Here is a 19814-nt window from a genome sequence, read left to right as displayed (position 1 = left end):
ACTTCTTCCCCACCCTGACTTGCTCCCTCTGGACTTCCCCATTTCCAGCCTCACAGCACTTATGTACATATCTGTAACTTATTTATTTGTATTCACATCTGTCTCCCACCCCCTACCCCCACTCTCTAAATGGTATGCTTGTGTGGGCAGGGAATATGTCTGTTTATTGTTGTACTGTATTCTCCCAAGTGCTTATTACACTGTTTTGCACACAATAAGTTTGATTGAATGAATGACCACAACTGCAATGGCATCACAGTTCCCTCCATAGCTGACTACTCCACAACCTTGAAGTCACTGCACAGAGACACAATTAGAAACACAACTCAGGACACAACTCCTTGTGTCCAAACTCCCATTCCCTCTCTGACCTTCCAAGGCGGGTGATCCCCTAAACAGATGGAGTCTTAGGAACCAACAGATAGAAACTTGAAAATTCATCTTGTTTTTCTCTGGCAACATGCCTACCACACAATACTATCTTGCCTTGGAATCAAGGGGAGGATGGTTCTGTTTTGACTTAAATCTCTACAGTTTTTTTCAAGTTGTGGAAAGAGGGGTCCAGAGGCATCTCACCCAAGGTCACAAAATCCTGAGGAAACAATCATCAGGTGCTTCGGTAAACACTGAGTTGTGTTTCTGATTGTCTCTCTGGAAAGTGTTGTGGAGTAGTCAGCAATAGAGGGAACTGTGAAGCCAGTGTGGTTGTGGTCATTCATTCAGTCGTACTTATTGAGGGCTGACTGTGTGCAGAGCAGTGTACTCAATACTTGGGAGAGGATGATATAATAGAGTTGGTTGACAGGTTTCCTGCCTACAGCTTTCATTCATTCATACATTAAATCATATTTATTGAGCACTTAATGTGTGTCAAGTACTGGACTGCATGCTTGGGAGAGAATGATGACAATGAACAGACTCATTCCCCACTCACAATGAGCTGACAGTCTAGTTTCTAGCCAGAAGCCTGAGGCTGGAGAGATTCCCCTGTGTTTTCACTGCAGTCTGATTTCCCTGGCTAATTCCCACAGCCGTGTGGGATGGACTGGCGACTGAGAAGGGGCACTGGGGGGAATGAGATACCTGGTGATGCGGGGGGAGGAGATGGGAGAACAGGTCCCATCCCCCATGAGGGCCACTAGGATCCTCACCAGAAATGAAGGCTACTGGGAAAAGAAGGTCTGAAGCCCGACTCTGCCCCATGGGGCTCTGAGATCTGGTTCCGTTCCTCTGGGGCTCAGAAAGCTGAAGATTCATCTGAGGGAAGCCATTCCCGTCACAGTGCAAAGTCGAGTCACAAAGTGGAGAAAGCGCTGGTCTGGGATTCACAAGACCTGGGTTCCAATTCTACCTCTGTCACTTACCTCTTGGGTGCGCTTGGGTTAAGTGACTTAGCCACCCTGGGCCTCAGTTTCTTCATCTGTAAAATGGGGATTCAATACCTCTTCTCCCTTCTTTTTTCATGGTATTTGTTAAGCAATTTATGCTGTACCAGGGACTGTACTAAGCACTGGGATAGATAAAAGATGATCAAATTGGACATAGTCCATGGCCCCACATGGGACTCACAATCTTCATCCCCACTTTCCAGAGAAGGTAACTGAGGCACAGAGAAGTTAAGTGACTTGCCCAAGGTCACATCACAGACAAGCCAGGAACTGTAACCTTCCTGTGTATTTCATCTCTTCCTCAGCACTCAGGACACTACTTGGCTCATAACAAACATTTAAATAGTGCAATTTATTATGATTGGCAGTAGGAAAGGTCACTGCATTGTCATAGGGAGACACCAAGGATTCCTCAAGAGGAGGAGCAGAAACAAGGAGCAAAGATGGCCAGTGAAAATGTGAGCAGTAAAAGGAGATGATCATATACCACCAATCTATGTATTTGTCTATACCTACATGCAGGAGTTAGGATAACATACTTCAGCGCTAATGGGGCTATTGGGAAAGCTACAACTTGGGGTTTGGGAATTAATCACAAAAGGCTTTCTGGAGGAGGAGGAGGAGGAAGGGTTTCAGAAGGTATTGGGGATAGGAGAAGCAGCATGGCATAGGGGATAGAGCATGGGCCTGGGGAGTCAGAAGGTCATGTGTTCTAATCCTGGCTCTGCCACTTGTCTGCTGTGTGACCTTGGGCAAGTCACATCATTTCTCTGGGCCTCAGTTATCTTATATGTAAAATGGGGATTAAGACTGTGAGCCCCCTGTGGGACAACCTGACTACCTTGTATCTACCCCAGAACTTAGAACAGTGTTTGGCACTTAAGCGCTAAACAAATACCATTTGAGAAGCAGCGTGGCTTAGTGGAAAGAGCACAGGCTGAGGAGTCAGAAGTCCTGAGTTCTAATCCCAGCCCTGCCACTTATCAGCTGTGTGACTTTGGGCAAGTCACTTAGATTCCTTGTGCATCAGTTACCTCATCTCTAAAATGGGGATTAAGACTGCGAGCCCCACGTGGGACAATCTGATTGCCTTGTGTCTACCCCAGCACTTAGAACAGTATTTGGCACAGAGTAAGTGCTTAGCAAATACCATCATTATTATGTGGTCATTATAATAATAGCAGTGTTTGTAAAGTGCTGACTTGGTGGCAAGCAATGTACTAAACTCTGGGGTAGATACAAGATAGTCAGGTCCCACATGAGACCCAAATGAGGCTCACAGTTCAAATAGGAGGGAGAAGGCATGTTGAATCTCCATTTTAAAGTTGAAGAAACCAAGACCCAGAGAAGTGAAGTGAGTTGTTCAAGTTCAAATAGCAGGAACTATGAAGGACCTTGGGTGAGAACCCACATCCTCTGACTCCCAGGCCAGGGCTCTTTTCACTAGGCAACTCTGCTTCCCTATTCTCTTTAGGTAGGAGGTTGCGATGGAAGGCACCGAGAAGCAACTAGGAGTCAGAGGACCTGGGTTCTAATCTCAGATCTGCCACTTCATTCATTGATTCAACTGTATTTACTGAGCACTTTGTGCTGAGCATAATACTAAATTCTTAGGAGAGTGCAATGCAACAATAAACAGACAAATTTTGTATCTACTAGGAGGGGGGAGACAAACATTAATATAAATAAATTACATAAATTACAGATATATACATAAGTGGGGCTGGGACGGGGGAAGAACCAAGGGAGCAAGTCAGGGAGACACAGAACGCAATGGAAGAAGAGGAAAGAGGGGGTTAGTCAGGGAAGGCCTCTTGGAGGAGATCTGCCTTCAATAAGGCTTTGGAGGATGGGAGGACGGGAGAGTAATTGTCTGTTGGATTTGAGGATAGAGGGTATTGCAGGCCAGAGGCAGAACATAGATCAGGAGGTCATGGTGAGATAGATGAGACTGAGGCACAGTGAGAGAGTTAGAAGTAGAAAGGCAAAGTGTCCAAGCTGGGTTATATCAAGAGAGTAGTGAGGTGAGTTAGGAGGGGCCAGAGTGTTTGAGTGATTTAAAGTCAGTAGTGAGGAGTTCGTGAGGATGGGCAACCACTGTAGTTTCTTCAGGAGTGGGGCAACATGTCTTGAACATATTTGTAGAAAATGATCCAGGCAGCAGAGTGAAGTATGGACATGAATGGGGAGAGACAGGAGGCTGGGGGGTCAGCAGTGAGGCTGAGGCAGTCATCCAGGTGGGATAGGATGAGTGATTGTATTAGCATGGGAGTGGTTTGGAGGGAGAAGAAAGGGCTGATTTTAGTGATGTTGTGAGGGTGAGATTGATAGGATCGAGTGAAGGATTGAATATGTGGGTCGAATGAGAAAGAGGAGTCAGGATAACATCCAGGTGATGGACTTTAATGCTAGTGCTGTCTACAGTGATGGTGATGTATATATGCTTACTGGGTGACCTTGGACAAGTCACTTACTCTTTCTACATTTCAGTTTCCTCACATATGAGTCCCAGATGAGATAGGCATGTGTGTTATTGGATTGTATCTATCCCAGTATTTAGCAAGGTGCTTAGCACGAATGACTGTTTAGCAGACCCCATGATCATTTTGTGTTGGCTAGTAGAAAAAGCTCAGGCCTGGGAGTCAGAATCCCATGTCTTATCTGTGACCTTAGGCAAATCACTTCACTTTTCTGTGCCTCAGTTGTCTCGTCTGCAAAATGGGGACTAACTTCCTATGATCCCCATGTGAGACAGGAATTTTGTCCAGTTTGATTATGGTGTATCGACCTCAGGGCTTAGTACAGTGCTTGGCACATATTAAGTGCTTATTATCTTATTATTATCTTAGGAGTCATCATTACCTAAGATTCTGCTGCCTCTCCCACCTCAACCTCAGTGAAAACTGCTAAAAATCCAAGAATTCTCTAGACTTTCTATACTGTAAGCATGGTAACTATGGTAACCATGGTAACTATGGGCAGGGAATGTCTGCTAATTCTGTTGGATTGTACACTCCCAAGTGCTTACTACAGTGCTCTGCACATAGCAAGCACTCAATAAATATCATGGGTTGACTGAGGGAATGGGCTCATATTACCTTCTCATTCAGCGGGTATGTGACAGATAAATAATAATTATGGTATTTGTTAAGTGCTTACTATGTGCCAAGCACTGTTCTAAGTGCTGGGGTAGGCACAGCATAATCAGGTTGTCCTGCATGGGGCTGACACTTTGAATCCCCATTTGACAGATGAGGTCACTGAGGCACAGAGAAATGCAGTGACTTTCCCAAGGTCACAGAGAAGTGCAGTGACTTTCCCAAGGTCACACAGCTGACAAGTGGCAGAGCCTGGATTAGAACCCATGGCATGGTGAATGCAGGGCTGCTACTTTCTGAATTATTCATGCTCCTTTAGGAAATCAGTCATGGTGAGACTATGCTTTCTATAGTCTAGAAAGCAGTATGACCTAGTGGAAAGAGCCAGGGCCTGGGAGTAAAAGGACCTAAATTATAATCCATGCTCTGCCACTTACCTGCTGTGTGATCTTGGATAAGTTATTTCACTTCTCTGTGCCTCAGCTACCTCCTCTGCGAAATGGGGATTAACACTGTGAGTCCCTTGTGGGACAGGGAATGTGTTCAGCCTAACTAACTTGCTTCTACCCCAACACATAGAGCAGTGCCTGGCACATACTAAATACTTAACAAAATACCATTTTTTACAAAAAGCTGAATTCAGATATCATGGCATACCTTTTGCAGTTTGGGTGAAATGTTAAGAACAGTAAGTGGGCACCCAAGGTTGGTTGAGCTGACATGACTAGGGCAATCAATCAATCCATGGTATTTACTGAGTGCTTACTATGTGCAGAGCACTGTAGTAAGCATTTCGGAGAGTACAATGCAACAATGCAACAGCCACGTTCCCTGTCCATAAAGAGCTTACAGTTTAGAGGAAAGAGATGGGTGAGGGTCCAAGTGACCAACAGGCCTTTCCTTTGTGTTGAAACAATATTTCACCAGAAAACATCTAAATACTTGATAATCGCTCCACCTTCAGTCCCATAGCACTTACGTACATATCTGTAATTGATTTCACCATCTGTCTCCCCCTCTAGACTGTAAGCTAGTTGCAGGCAGGGAACAAGTATACCAACTCTGTTATACTGTATTCTTCCAAGTGCTGAAGATTGTAAGACATTTGTTTATGAGTATATCTCCAAGAATAGATTGGATACTTTATTTATTTCCTCCTACTTAGACTGTGATCCCCACGCAGAACAGGGTCTCTGTTCCACCTAACTCAATCTAGTGCAGCGCTTAGAAAAGTACTTGACACATAGTAAGTGCTGAACAAATATAATAATAATGAGAATAATAATAATTACAATGAAGCAGTATGGTCTAGTAGATGGAGCAAGAAAAAGGAAGCCTCTTACTGATGTGTGAGTGCGTAAGTCACTTAATTGCTCTGGGCTTGTTTCCTCGTCCATAAAATGGGAATTCAATAACTGTTTTCCTTCTCCCCCAAAAAATGAGTCCCATGTGGGTTAGGGTCTGTTTCTGATCTGATGAGCCATCAGTCAATCCTATTTATTGTACTAAGTGCGTGGAAGAGTACACTATAACAAAACGGGGATCAAGATTGTGAGCCGCATGAGGGACAAGGACTGTGTCCAACTTGATTACCCTGTATCTCTACCCTAGCACTTAGAACAGTGCTTGACACTTAACAAATATTACAATCATTACTATTACTCTATTACTCCAGGGCTTAAACAGTGCCTGGAACATAGTAAGCGCTTAAGAAATACAGCTATTAGGATGATTATTTGAGCTCCACAGAGGAATCACACTCGCGAAAATTCTGGCTTCGTGAGGGAAAACGCTTTGAAAATTGAGTTCTGCCATGTCCAGCCCGTAGATAGCTGGAGAGAAGTGATAACGGTTCTATCGACTGCTAAGATCGTGGCAGAAACTCAACTATAAAGGGAAAGAGCCAGTGCCATAATGGTCCCTGTAAAAAAAGAATAATTTTGGTATCTGTTATGCACTTACTACATGCGAAACACTGCACTAAGCTGGGGGGAAAATAGAAGATGATCAGGTTGGACACAGTCCCATTCTAAGTAGGAGGGAGAAGCAGTGTGGCCTAGTGAAGAGAGACCGGGCCTGGGAGTCAGAAAGACCTGGCTTCTAATCCAGAGTCCGCTGCTTGTCTGCCATGTGACCTTGGCAAGTCACTTCACTCTCCGGGCCTCAGTTCCCTTACCTGTTATAATGGGATTTAAGTCTGGGAGTTCCATGTGGGGCATGGACTGTGTCTGACCTAATTAACTTGTATCACCCCAGCACTTAGTACAGTGCTTGGCACATGCCTTGTCTTATGCTGACGAGTCTTCTCTGACCCAGAGCGACTCCACCATCTCTCTCAGAAAGCCCCACCTGCATCCGTGATCCTTCTGGTAGTGTATCCATGGAATTTTCTTGGTCAAAATACCAAAATAGTTTACTCTTGCCTCTTCAGTGGAGTAAACTTTCATCTCCCCCCTCGATTCTCTCCTGTGCCGCTGCTGCCCAGCAGAGCTGAGTTTTGTCTTGTAACAGATTGCCTTCCACTCGCTAGCCACTGGCCAAGCTGGGAATGGAATGGGTAGGGCTCTGCTTGACTCTCTCTCCCGTAGTCGACACTGGTAGAATACTGGAAACTTTCCAGGTGCGATCCTGAGAGGTGTGTTTGGCACATAGTAAGCACTTAACAAATGCCATTCGAGAAAGAGAGAAAAGAAAAAGGAGTAGGGGTATTGATTCCTCCTTTTAGGGATAAAGAAAGTGAGGCAGAAGGAAGTGACTTGAACAAGGTCACACAGCAGGCACTTGGAGGAGCTGGGTCTGGAACCCAGGCCCTCTGATGTGTGGGCCCTTTCCACTGAGTCACTCTGCTTTAGTTGACCTAAATGACCAGCAATGGTTTCACTGTGGCCGCACAAGAGAATGCTTGGCATGGGCAGGGAATGTGTCTGTTTATTGTTTTATTGTACTCTCCTGAGTGCTTAGTATAGTGCTCTGCACATAGTAAGTGCTCAATAAATACAAGTGGCAGGTCTTGGACTAGGGGAGGAATCAGACTTGGGAGCTTTGGGGAACTGAGGAGAAAAATCAATCAATTTGTGGTATTTCTTCAGCGCTTACTATGTGCAGAGCCCTGTACTAAACGTTTGGGAGAGTACAATGGAGAAACATGACTTGAAGCAGGTTTTTGGAGGAAAAAAACTATGTCAACCCAGCCTGCACAAATTGTTCCACTAACGCTAAACTACTAGCTATACCTCCATCTCAACTATTCATTCATTCATTCATTCATTCAATCATATTTATTGAGCATTTACTGTGCAGAGCACTGTATTGAGTGCTTGGAAAGCACAATTCAGCAACAAAGAGAGACGATCCCTGCCCACAACGGGCTCACAGTCTAGAAGGGGGAGACAGACATCAAAACAAACAGGCATCAAGAGCATCGATATAAATAAATTACAACTAGAGATGTATATATACATATAAACACAGAAATTACAGATATGTACATAAGTGCTTTGGGGTTAGGACCAGGGTGACAAATAAAGGAATCAAGTCAGGGAGACACAGAAGGGAGTGGGAGAATTAATATAAATAAAAAGAATTATAGATATGTGCTGTGGGGCTGGGGGTAGAGTATAGGAAGTGAGTCAGGGTGAAGTTTGGGGGGAGCTGAGGAAAAGGGGGCCTTAGTCTGCGAAGGCCTCCTGGAGGAGGTGAGACTTCAGTAGGGCTTTGAAAGTGGGAAGTGTGATTGTTTAGTGGATTTGAGGAGGGAGGACATTCCAGGTCAGAGGTAGGAAGTGGGCCAGGGGTCAACGATGGGACAGGAGAGATCAGGCATAGAAAGAAGGTTAGTACCAGAGGAGCGATGTGTGTGGGCTGGGAAAGAGAAGGAGAGAGGGGTTAGGAGGGAGTAAGGTGATGGAGAGCTTTGAAGTCAATAGTGAGGAGCCTATCTCGCCACCTACCACTCATTCACATCCTGCCTCTGGCCTGGAATGCCCTCCCTCTTCATATACGATGGATGATGATTTTCCCCCTCTTCAAAGCCTCATTGAAGACACATCTCCTCCAAGAGCCTTTCCCTGACTAGGCCCCTCTTTCCTCTTCTCCCACTCCCTTCTGTGTCTCCCTGCCGTGATTCCTTTATTTATCACCTCGGTTCTAACCCCACAGCACTTATGTACATATCCATCATTTCTTTGTTTATAGTAATATCTTTCTCCCCCTTAAGACTGTAAGCTCGCTGTGAGCAGGGAAAGTGTGTGTTTATTGTTGTACTCTCCCAAGAGCTTAGTTCAATGCTCTGCACACAGTAAGCGCTCAATAAATTGGATTGACTGACTTGGAAATACTCTCGCTTCTGAAAAATGCTTACCTCTATGAAAGACACGATTGCAGAGTTAATGGCAGGGCCTAGAATGCATCCTAAAGCTCTGACCTCCAAAAGATTCTGAGACAGCAACCCCAGTCAAATGAGAACCCTGTTAAACATATACCAAGATAGCTGAATGAATCACTTTAAACATGTACCAAGATTGCTTTCAGCTCTTTTATTTTCTGCATTGGAAAACCAGAAGCTCTAAGATACAATAGTTATTTTATTATGCATTAGTACACATCCTGATTGATACCGACCTCTGTATATCTACGGTTCGAAGGACATTAAAACAGTTGCTTGGCTAAAAATTGTAGGTTTTTGGTTTTTTTTTCCTTGAATGACAATAGAGTCGCTGCCATGTTGAGGATTATACAGGTCTGTGTTATCTAAGCTTTGAACCCTAGAGCTAATTTGGTGATAGAGCACTAGAACTATAAAGGACCCAGGGGACGTGCCTCGTGAAGAAAGATAGAATGAAGAATTATTGCTTAGAGGAGGAATGGATATGGTGAAAGCCCTACAGTCTCTCGATGGCGGTCTGGATGTCGGGCTGAGAAGAGGGAATGTGATCAGCGTTAACTGGTGGAGTCAGAGGCATTAGAATCCAGGTGTTCCTGGCCGGATGGATTCTGCTTCCAGGAACGAGAAAGCCGGCTAAAATTTGGGCTGGGTGTAGATCTGCCCCAATGTATTTGCCAGAGGAGGCTTTTCCCACAGGTTCAGGAGAGGGGCTGTTTTTTCTGGCCCTTCTTCCCCCCCATCTTTCTCTTAAAATCCTGGGAGCCAAACAGTGGAAGGAGCTCTGTGGCTCAAGCACCCAGCATTTCCTACATCTCTTGAGGACTGGCTCAGGGAGGCCGTAGAGGTTGGAACTCTGGGATATGTGAATGGTAGAGCACCGGTAGTTCTTTCTTTACATCTCTTTGGAGATGGATGACCTTCTCCCCGCTCCAAGGTTCCACGTGGAAGTGACCCCAGTGTTCAGGAGAGAGCCTCATCTCTCTGGTTCCTGCAGTACTCTGGGGAACAATTCTGCTGAAGCTTGAGGGCGGGGCCAGTAGGGGCCGAAGAAGAACAGGAGACGGAGCCATCTGAGGGGCAGGAAGTGAGCCAGTCAATCTCATCAAGACTCAGGAGGGAGGAAACAATAATAATAGTAATAATGATTTGGTATTTGTTAAACACTTACTGTGTGCTAGACACTGTAGTAAACACTGAGGGGATACAAGCAAATCGGGTTAGACACAGTCCCTGTTCCACATGGGGCTCACAGTCTCTATCCCCATTTTACAGATGAGGAAACTGAAGCCCAGAGAAGTGACTTGGCCGAAGTCACACAACAGATAGGTAACGGAGCCTGCATTAGAACCCACGACCGTCTGCCTCCCAGGCCTGTGCTCTATCCATTACTGGCTTTTCTCCCTGAGGCCTAGGAAATTTATGTGTCTGTACCTGACCTTCATAGGAGTGGCTGCCAAACTGGGGTTCCCAAATGGCCTGGGTCTCTGACCCATAGAAGGAAGAAAAGTCATACCAATAATAATAATTGAGGTATTATTTATGCACTTACTATGTGCCAAGCACTGTTCTAAGCCCTGGGATGGACACAAGCTAATCAGGTTGATCACGGTCCCTGTCATATATGAGGTTCACATTCTTCATTCCCATTTTACAAATGAAGTCACTGAGGCCCAGAGAAGTGAAATGACTTGACCAAGGTCAGATAGCAAACTAGTGGAGGAGTAGGAAGTAGAACCCAGGGCCTTCTGACTCCTAGGCCTGTGGTCTATCCACTAAGGCATGCTGCCTGTCTATAAGAACCCACTCTATCATTTCAGTCAATCAGTGGTATTTATTTAGCACTTACCGTGTGCAGAACACCCTACTAACTGCTTGGGAGAGTAAAGTAGAACAGAGTTGATGGACATGTTCCCTGCCCACAGTATGCTTACAATCTTGCTTTTGACTTAGTTTCTGGCTATCTCTAGGCATAACACTTTCATTCAGGTAGAAACTTTCCCATGGGGCATCCTTTCAGAGGTCATGGGCAGATCACCTTCTCAATATTTAGGACCAGAGATGATTCAGGTGGTCCTGGAGGGGTGATTCCCATAGGACATGACCTTTTGGAAGGGCAGTTTTAAGGATTTGGGAGTGGGAGAAGTAAATGGTCATGTTGGGTCTTTCAAGTGGTGCAGTGGATCTGGTTGATAGAGCTTTTAGCTGGAATTGCACAGCCCACTGAAGGATTTCTGTTACTATCTCAGTCCCACTCCCTTTTCCTCTCTCTTCTTCTTTCCTATCTCCTTCTTGCTCTCTTCCTCTCCCCTTCTCCCTTTCTCCCACTTCTTTCTCCAATCTCCCTCTCTTCTCCTCCACTCTTTTCTTTCTTCCCTAGAGGTATGTTTGGGCTAAGCTGTATCGATCATTGTCCTTTTTTCTTTTATGCTCCTATGCTCTGCTTGGTATTTATTATTTCATATTTTTCTTATGCTCTACTTGGTTTTTATTATTTCATATTTAGATGTCTCTGGTCATTCCCCCCCTCTCCCTTTTATGAGACCTTCTGGGGCCAAAAATCATATTCAATAGTATTTATTGAGCGCTTACTATGTGCAGAGCACTGTACTAAGCTCTTGGAATGTACAAGTCAGCAACAGATAGAGACAATCCCTGCCCTTTGACGGGCTTACAGTCTAATCGGGGGAGACAGGCAGACAAGAACAATGGCAATAAATAGAGTCAAGGGGAAGAACATCTCATAAAAACAGTGGCAAATAAATTGAATCAGGGTAATTGTACATCTCATTAAACAAAATAAACAAAATAAATAGGGTGATGAAGATATATACAGTTGAGCAGACGAGTACAGTGCTGAGGGGGTGGGACGGGAGAGGGGGAGGAGGAGAGGGAAAAGGGGGAGAAGAGGGTTTAGCTGTGGAGAGGTGAAGGGGGGGTAGAGGGAGCAGAGGGAAAAAGGGGGGAGCTCAGTCTGGGAAGGCTTCTTGGAGGAGGTGAGCTTTAATTAGGGATTTGAAGAGGGGAAGAGAATTAGATTGTTGGAGCTGAGGAGGGAGGGCATTCCAGGACCACGGGAGGACATGGCCCAGGGGTTGACCGCGGGATAGGCGAGAATGGGGGATGGTGAGGAGATGGGCGGCAGAGGAGAGAAGCATGCAGGGTGGGCAGTAGAAAGAGAGAAGGGAGGAGAGGTAGGAAGGGGCAAGGTGATAGATAGCCTTGAAGCCTACAGTGAGGAGTTCTTGTTTTGAGCGGAGGTTGATAGACAACCACTGGAGGTGTTTAAGAAGGGGAGTGACATGCCCAGATCGTTTCTGCAGGAAGATGAGCCGGGCAGTGGAGTGAAGAATAGACTGGAGGGGGGCGAGAGAGGAGGAAGGGAGATCAGAGAGAAGGCTGACACAGTAGTCTAGCCGGGATATAACGAGACCCTGTAGCAGTAAGGTAGCCATTTGGGTGGAGAGGAAAGGGCGGATCTTGGCGACATTGTAAAGGTGAGACCGGCAGGTCTTAGTAATGGATCGGATGTGTGGGGTGAACGAGAGAGACGAGTCAAAGATGACACCAAGGTTGCGGGCCTGAGAGACGGGAAGGATGGTCGTACCATACACGGTGATAGGGAAGTTGGGGAGAGGACCGGGCTTGGGAGGGAAGATGAGGAGCTCAGTTTTGGTCATGTTGAGTTTTAGGTGGCGGGCAGACATCCAGGTGGAGACGTCCTGGAGGCAGGAGAAGGTGCGAGCCTGAAGGCAGGGGGAGAGGACTGGGGCAGAGATGTAGATCTGCGTGTCATCTGTGTAGAGATGGTAGTCAAAGCCTTGAGAGCAAATGAGTTCACCAAGGGAGTGAGTGTAAATGGAGAACAGAAGAGGGCCAAGAACTGACCCTTGAGGAACTCCAACAGTTAAAGGATGGGAGGGGGAGGAGGCGCCTGCGAAGGAGACCAAGAATGACCGGCCAGAGAGATAAGAGGAGAACCAGGAGAGGATGGAGTCGTGAGGCCAAGGTGAGGTAAGGTGTGAAGGAGGAGGGGATGGTCGACAGTGTCAAAGGCAGCTGAGAGGTCAAGGAGGAATAGAATGGAGTAGGAACCATTGGATTTGGCAAGAAGGAGGTGATGGGTGACCTTAGAGACAGCAGTGTCGGTAGAGTGGAGGGGACGGAAGCCAGATTGGAGGGGGTCAGGAGAGAATGGGAGTTAAGGAATTCTAAGCAGCGAATGTAGACGACTCGTTCTAGGATTTTGGAAAGGAAGGGTAGTAGGGAGATAGGGCGATAACTGGAAGGGGAAGTGGGGTCGAGAGAGGGTTTTTTAGGATGGGGGAGACATGGGCATGTTTGAAGGCAGAGGGGAAGGAGCCATTGGAGATTGAGTGGTTAAAGATAGAAGTTAAGGAAGGGAGGAGGGCAGGGGTGATGGTTTTTATAAGGTGAGCGGGAATGGGGGCTGAGGCGCAGGTGGAGGGGGTGGCACTTGCGAGGACGGAGGAGATCTCCTCTGAGGATACTGCAGGGAAGGATGGGAAAGTAGGGGAGAGGGTTGGGGGGGAAAGGGGATGGGGGAGGGGTGACTTTGGGGAGCTCAGACCTGATTGTGTTGATTTTTGTGATGAAGTAAGTGGCCGGATCATTGGGGGTAAAAGATGGGGGAGGGAGAGGAACAGGGGGCTTAAGGAGAGAGTTAAAGGTCCGGAACAATTGGCGGGGGTGACGGGCATGGGTGTCGATGAGGGAGGAGAAGAAGTTTTACCTGGCGGAGGAGAGGGCAGAGTTAAGGCAGGAAAGGATAAATTTCCAATATATGAGGTTGGCTTGGTGCTTGGACTTTCGCCAGCAGCGTTCAGCAGCTCGAGTATAGGAGCGTCAGAGGCGGTGATCCAGGGCTGTGGGTTAGTGGAGCGAGAGTGGCGGAGAGAAAGGGGGGCGAGAGAGTTGAGATAAGTAGAGAGGGTGCATTTGAGAGTGGAGACCTGATCATCGAGAGTGGGAAGTGAGGACAGGGGGGCAAGGTGGGGAGAGATGCTTTTGGAAAGACGGATGGGATCAAGAGAGCGGAGGTCTCTGTGGGGGAGTAGCGAAGATTTGCAGGGGGAGGGAGTGTGAAAGATGAGGTAGGTGAGAAGGTTATGGTCAGAGAGAGGGATTTCAGAGTTGGTGAGGGAGAAGATAGTGCAGCGGTAGGAGATGACGAGATAGAGGGTGTGACCGAGTCAGTGAGTGGGCGCGGTATGCTGGAGCAGGAGGTTGGCAGAGTCGAGGAGAGATAGCAGGTGGGCGGCAGAGGAGTCATCGGGTACATCCATGTGGATGTTGAAGTCTCCGACGATCAGAATGGGCAGAGAGAAGGAGAGAAGGAAGGTGAGAAAGGGGTCAAGGTGGTTGAAGAAGTCGGAGGTGGGACCAGGAGGGCGGTAGATGACAGCAACAAGTATCTGGAGGGGGTGGTAGAGATGAATGATATGGGCTTCGAAGGAGGGGAAGGAGAGGGAAGGGGGAAGAGGGATAGTGCGGAAGCAGCAACAGGGTGAGAGGAGGAAGCTGATGCCTCCTCCCTTTCCGGTGAGTCTGGAGGAGTGGGAGAAGGAGAGGCCACCGCTGGAGAGAGCAGCAGCGGAGACCATGTCTTTGGGAGTGAGCCACGTTTCCGAAAGGGCGAGGAGGAGGAGAGAGCGGGAAATGAAAAGGTCATGGATGAAAGGTAGTTTACCTGTAATGGAGCGGGGGTTCCAGAGGCCACACTTGAAAGTAGCTGTGGGTGCAAGGTGGGGAGGGGGGTAGCGGGGGAGGGGAGGGTTTGGATGGGAAGGAGGTGGCGGGGCCCTGGACGGGGAGAGGGGGAAGAGGGGTGGCGGTGGGACAAGAGGACTGGGATGGGGAGTGGGTGGGGAAGAGGGAAGGGGTGAGGAGGTGAGGAGGGGGTTTGGTGGGGGGGAAGTAGGGGGAGGGGGAAGAGGGGTGGCGCTGGTAAAGCGGGGTTCTATAGCGGGGGAGAGAAGGAGGGGAGGAGGCAGAGGAGAGAGCGGGAAAGAGCTGGGCAAGAGAGGGGTAGGGGAAGGGGAGGATAAGAAGGGGCGGGAGGGAGGAGGGGGGGTGGAGGGACATGGTGAGGCCAAAGAGGTGGGTGGCAGCACTGACAACAATAAACAATAACAAGCGAAATCGGTAATATAGCAACATGATACAGTATGATACAATACAGTAGTGTTAATAAGCGGGCGATGACCAGGGTCGGGGGTCGACTTGATTAAGGGTCGACCTGATCAAACCCAAAGTCAAGTGGCTGGTGAGGCCAGAGAGGTGGGTGGCAGCACTGACAACAATAAACAATAACAAGCGAAATGGGTAATATAGCTAATCATATCTAATTCTCACCAGCATAGCTTTTAAGTACAGCCCTTCAAACACAGGTGCTTAGGAAATACCACTGCAATGATGACAATGACTGTTCAGTTTTATGAGACAGGTTCATTCACTCATTCAATCATATATATTGAGTGCTTTCTGTGTGCAGAACACTGCACTAAGTGCTTGGGAGAGTACGACATGACAATAAATTGACACATTCCTGAGGCTGGACATTGATCTGACCCTTCAAACCACCACTCCAGACACCATTAGCACTTTGATAATGGACACGACATCACTAAAATCCGCCCTTTCCTCAAAATCCAAACTGCTACCACATTTATCCAAGCACATAACATATCCCACTTTGAATACTGAATCAGCCTCCTTGCTGACCTTCCAGCCTGCAGCCTCTTGCCACTCCAGTCCATTCTTCACTCTGTTGTCCAGATCATTTTTCTACAAAAACATTCAAGACGTTTCCCCACTCTTCAAGAAACTCCAAGGGGTTGCCCATCCACCTCCAAATCGAACAGAAAATCCTTACTGTTGGCTTCAAAGCACTCAATCACCTTGCCCCCCTTATCTCACCTTGCCACTCTTCTAATATAACCCAGCCCACACACTTCTCTCCTCTAATGCCAACCTTCTCACCGTACCTCGACCTCGTTTATCTCACCACTGACCTCTTGCCCACATACTGCCTCTGGCCTGGAACGCCCTCCCTCTTCATATATAACAGAAAATTACTCCCCTCTTCACTTCAAAGCCTTATTGAAGGCACATCTCCCCGAAGAGGCCTTCCCGGACTAAGCCCATCCTTCCTCCTCTTTCTTCTGCTTTGTCCTAACTTGCTCCCTTTATTCATCATCCTCTCCCAGCCCCACAGTACTTATGGACATATCTGCCATTTTTTAAATTTCTATTTATGGCTGTCTCTCCCTCTACACTGTAAGCTCACTGTGGGCAGGGTATGTGTCTGTTATATTGTTCTAATATACTCTCCCAAGTGCTAAATACAGTGCTTTGCACACAGTAAGTGCTCAATAAATGACTGAATGAATAAACGCTCAATAAATATGATTGGTTGAATGACAGGAAGGTGGCTTTAGATGTCTGGGGTTGGAAGAAGTGGTATGATCATTTGAGAGAAACAGGAATCTTCCCAGAGATCTAATCATTGCCTGTGGGTGTTGGATGGGGTGTGCACACAGATGAGGCAGTCTCCTAGCTGCTGGGAGGTGGAAGCTTGGAGTAGATGAGCACTTTCTCCTGTAAGATTGTTACAGGCAGGGAACGTCGGGTCATACTCTCCCAAGCACTTAGTTTAGTGCTCAGCACATAGTAAATGCTCAAGAAATACCATCGATCGATTGATTGCCAATGGGTCAGAGTTATTCCCAGGCTGAGACGGTCAATGGAGATCCTTTCCCGGTACCTGACTTGTCCGTGGGGAGAAATGTTTAGACACACCCGTTTTTGTGCCGATAAAAAGGCTAAGGCTAATTACAGTACTGGTTCCTATGTATCACGCGCTCTTACGAGCGCTGAGATAGATACGATTATATCAGGCCAGATTTTGTAGCAGATTCCAGCTACTTCCGATCAGCTACATTTGGGAATAGAGTCAGTTTCTGATTCCCCAGGTCTATGGAAGAGGCAGCAAACTCCTGGATAGCACTTTTGTTACATTCCTGATAAACCTTCCTCCAGGGAGACTAAGCGAAACATGCCACCATCTCGTCCTCTGGTGGAAGTATAAATTAGTGACATAACCTAAGAGCTGGTACCTGGGAAGAAGCAAGGGACTGGATTTTTATAAAACCAATTAATCAAGCATTACCATTTTGGTTTGGTTTTCAAAAGCTTCCCCGCTAAAGCTGCACTTACTAGAGCAAGAGCCCAAGCTGAGAAGGGAGCCCAGTTGTTCGGAGTTGTAATGGTAGCTGTATGTTAGTCAGTACTAAACACCTCCTCCCACCTCCTATACAGATCACATTGCAATGCTCCCTTGCCCTGCGATTAAGATATCCTGTCCCAATAAAGTGCTAGGCATCTGGAGTGTCACTGGACTCATTGTTTCTGGGGACTGACTTTCCTAGAGAGGGAGTTACCTGCTTTAGCCCTGCCCAGCTTTCTGAAAAGGTAGAGCAGTTATCAGGGTTGTTTGTTACTGCAGACTAAGCATTACAATAAGAATTTTCCCAAAATGAAACACAGCTCTGTGGTTTCATTTATATGTTTGAACCTGGGGTTAGGAGCTTGGTCTGCAGAGCAGACTTCTACAATACTCTCAACCACAGCAAGGTAGCACAGTGGCCAAAAGGAAGGAGAACGGGCTGGGGACTCAGAGGTCATGGGTTCAAATCCCAGATCCGCCACTTGTCAGCTGTGTGACTTTGGGCAAGTCACTTAACTTCTCTGTGCCTCAGTTCCCTCAAAGTAAAATGGGGATTAAGACTGTGAGCCCCACGTGAGACAACCTGATGACCTTGTATCCTCCCCAGCACTTGGAACAGTGCTTGGCACATAGTAAGTGCTTAACAAATGGCATCATCATCATTACTATTATTATTACTAGGTGTTTGGGAAGGGCAGGGTATCAAAGTGACAATTTACTTGCCCATAAAGAGCTGTCACTCACATGGGGGTAGTCAAACACACACACACACACACACACACACATAAACACACACACACAAGTATTTTCAGCAAGCATGGTCAAAAGACATAAATTGAGTATGTATCGTACATACCCCCACATAAACACACTTGCTAAGTAGGATGTATATAAGTCCATAAGTGCTTGAACTTGCTGAAGGGATGAAATGAATCAGGGAAGGCTAGTTGGAAGAGATGGGATTTTAGAAGGGATTTGAATATTGGGAGAGCTGGGGTCTGATGTGGCGAGGGGAGGAAGGGAGTTTCCAGTCAGGGGAATGATGCAAACAAGGGGATGGAAGTGGAAGAATTTAAAGCAAAGTACAGCTAGAAGCTCAGCTTGGGGGGAACGAAGAGAGTGAGTTAGGGTACGGTGGGAGAAGAGGGCAGATAAGTAAGGTGGTGCTAGAGGGTAGGGAGCCTTAAAACCGACCGAGAGGGATTTCTGCTTGATACGGAGAGAGCCAAGCTGATGGACGGTTTAGGAGACGTGGGGCGAGTGATGCTTTAAGAAGACGATTTTTGAAGACGTGTGCAGTATAGCTCAGAGTGGGGAGAAGCTGAAGGCCGGGAGGCCAGGGAGGAGGCTAGGGTAATAATCAAAATGTAGCGAGATGAGAGCTTATTTGAGGCTGGAAGCAGTTTGGGGTTGAAAGCGAGGGCCAGATTTGAGTCGTGTAGGGAGAACTGGCTATATTTAGCCAAAAACCGAATTTGAAAGTTGAACAATAGTTAAGTCAATGTTAACATCAAGGTTCTGGTCTCCCTGCCTGGAAGATGGATGCGGTCTTGACTTAGCTGGGAAATTTAGTGGGGAAGAGTGGGTTTAGGTGAGGAATAAGTCACTGGAATTAATTGGGTGATTACTGTGTGCAGAGCACGGTACTCAGCACTTGGGAGAGTCAATGGGGAAAGATAAAGAACTCCATTTTAAACATATTGAATTTGGGGTGCTAGGAAGACATAATGATGATAATGGTATCTGTTAAGCACTTACTATATGCCAAACACTGTTCTAAGTGCTGGGGTAGATACAAGGTAATCCGATTGCACACACTCCCTGTCCCACATGAGAGCTCACAGTCTTAATCCCCATTTTACAGATGAGCTCACTGAAGCAAAGAGAAGTGAAGTGACTTGCTAAAGGTCACACAGCAGACAAGCTGCAGAACGGGAATTAGAATCCATGACCACCTGACTCCCAAGCCTGGGTTCTATCTGCTATGCCTTGCTGCTTCTCTAAGACATCCAAGTGGACCTTTTCTGGAGGCCAAGAGGGAGTTCAGGATCACAGATCAGATGAGAGATTGGTTTTAAAGTCGCCCATACAGAAGTAGTACCTCTAGCCAGGTGAACAGATGAGCCTCTCCCTGGAGAGTGAATGTAGAGTGAAGAGAAGTTGGGAACTTAGAGAGTAGAAGGCTTAGAAGAGATTTTGGGGGCCATCCACAGTAAGAGGATGAGAGACAGAGGAGGGACCAGTTGATGACACTGTAATTAATTTATATTAATGTCTGTCTTCCAGCTGCTAGACTGTAAGCTTGTCATGGGCAGGGAATGTGTCAGTTTATTGTTACATTGTACTCTCCCACTTAGTACAGTGCTTTGCACACACTAACTCCTCAATAAATATGATTGAATGAATGAAAGGAGGATCAGAAAGGTAGGAGAGCCAGCATAGGACTGTCCTGGCGAAACTGAGTCCCGACCCTGTCTTTGCCTTGTGAAATCAACAAATTGATCAACTGTATTTAATGAGCATTTACTGTGCACAGAGCACTGTACTACCTACTGAGTGCTTACCTTATGCAGCATGTAGTATTAAATTGATGAGGGAAATTAGAAGCAGATTAGCTGTCATTCACTTCTATTGAGAGTGCCGCCTTTGCTGTGGGGAACCCTCTAGGTTGTAAACTCATTCTGGGCAGGGAACGTGTC

At 46.8% G+C, this 19814-nt stretch overlaps 1 non-coding gene across 1 annotated transcript; it reads right to left on the bottom strand.

Annotated features, from left to right (window-relative positions):
- Positions 1-6986: 6986 nt before the first annotated feature.
- Positions 6987-7124, bottom strand: LOC114817395. Its single transcript, XR_003765249.1, has one exon. It is a non-coding gene; the product is annotated as a small nucleolar RNA SNORA7 (small nucleolar RNA).
- Positions 7125-19814: the final 12690 nt, after the last annotated feature.

Source organism: Ornithorhynchus anatinus, chromosome 1 (assembly GCF_004115215.2).
Source record: "Ornithorhynchus anatinus isolate Pmale09 chromosome 1, mOrnAna1.pri.v4, whole genome shotgun sequence".
Lineage (NCBI taxonomy): Eukaryota > Metazoa > Chordata > Mammalia > Monotremata > Ornithorhynchidae > Ornithorhynchus > Ornithorhynchus anatinus.
Note: the sequence above shows the minus strand (reverse complement) of the source record. Positions and strands in the feature narration are given on the sequence as shown.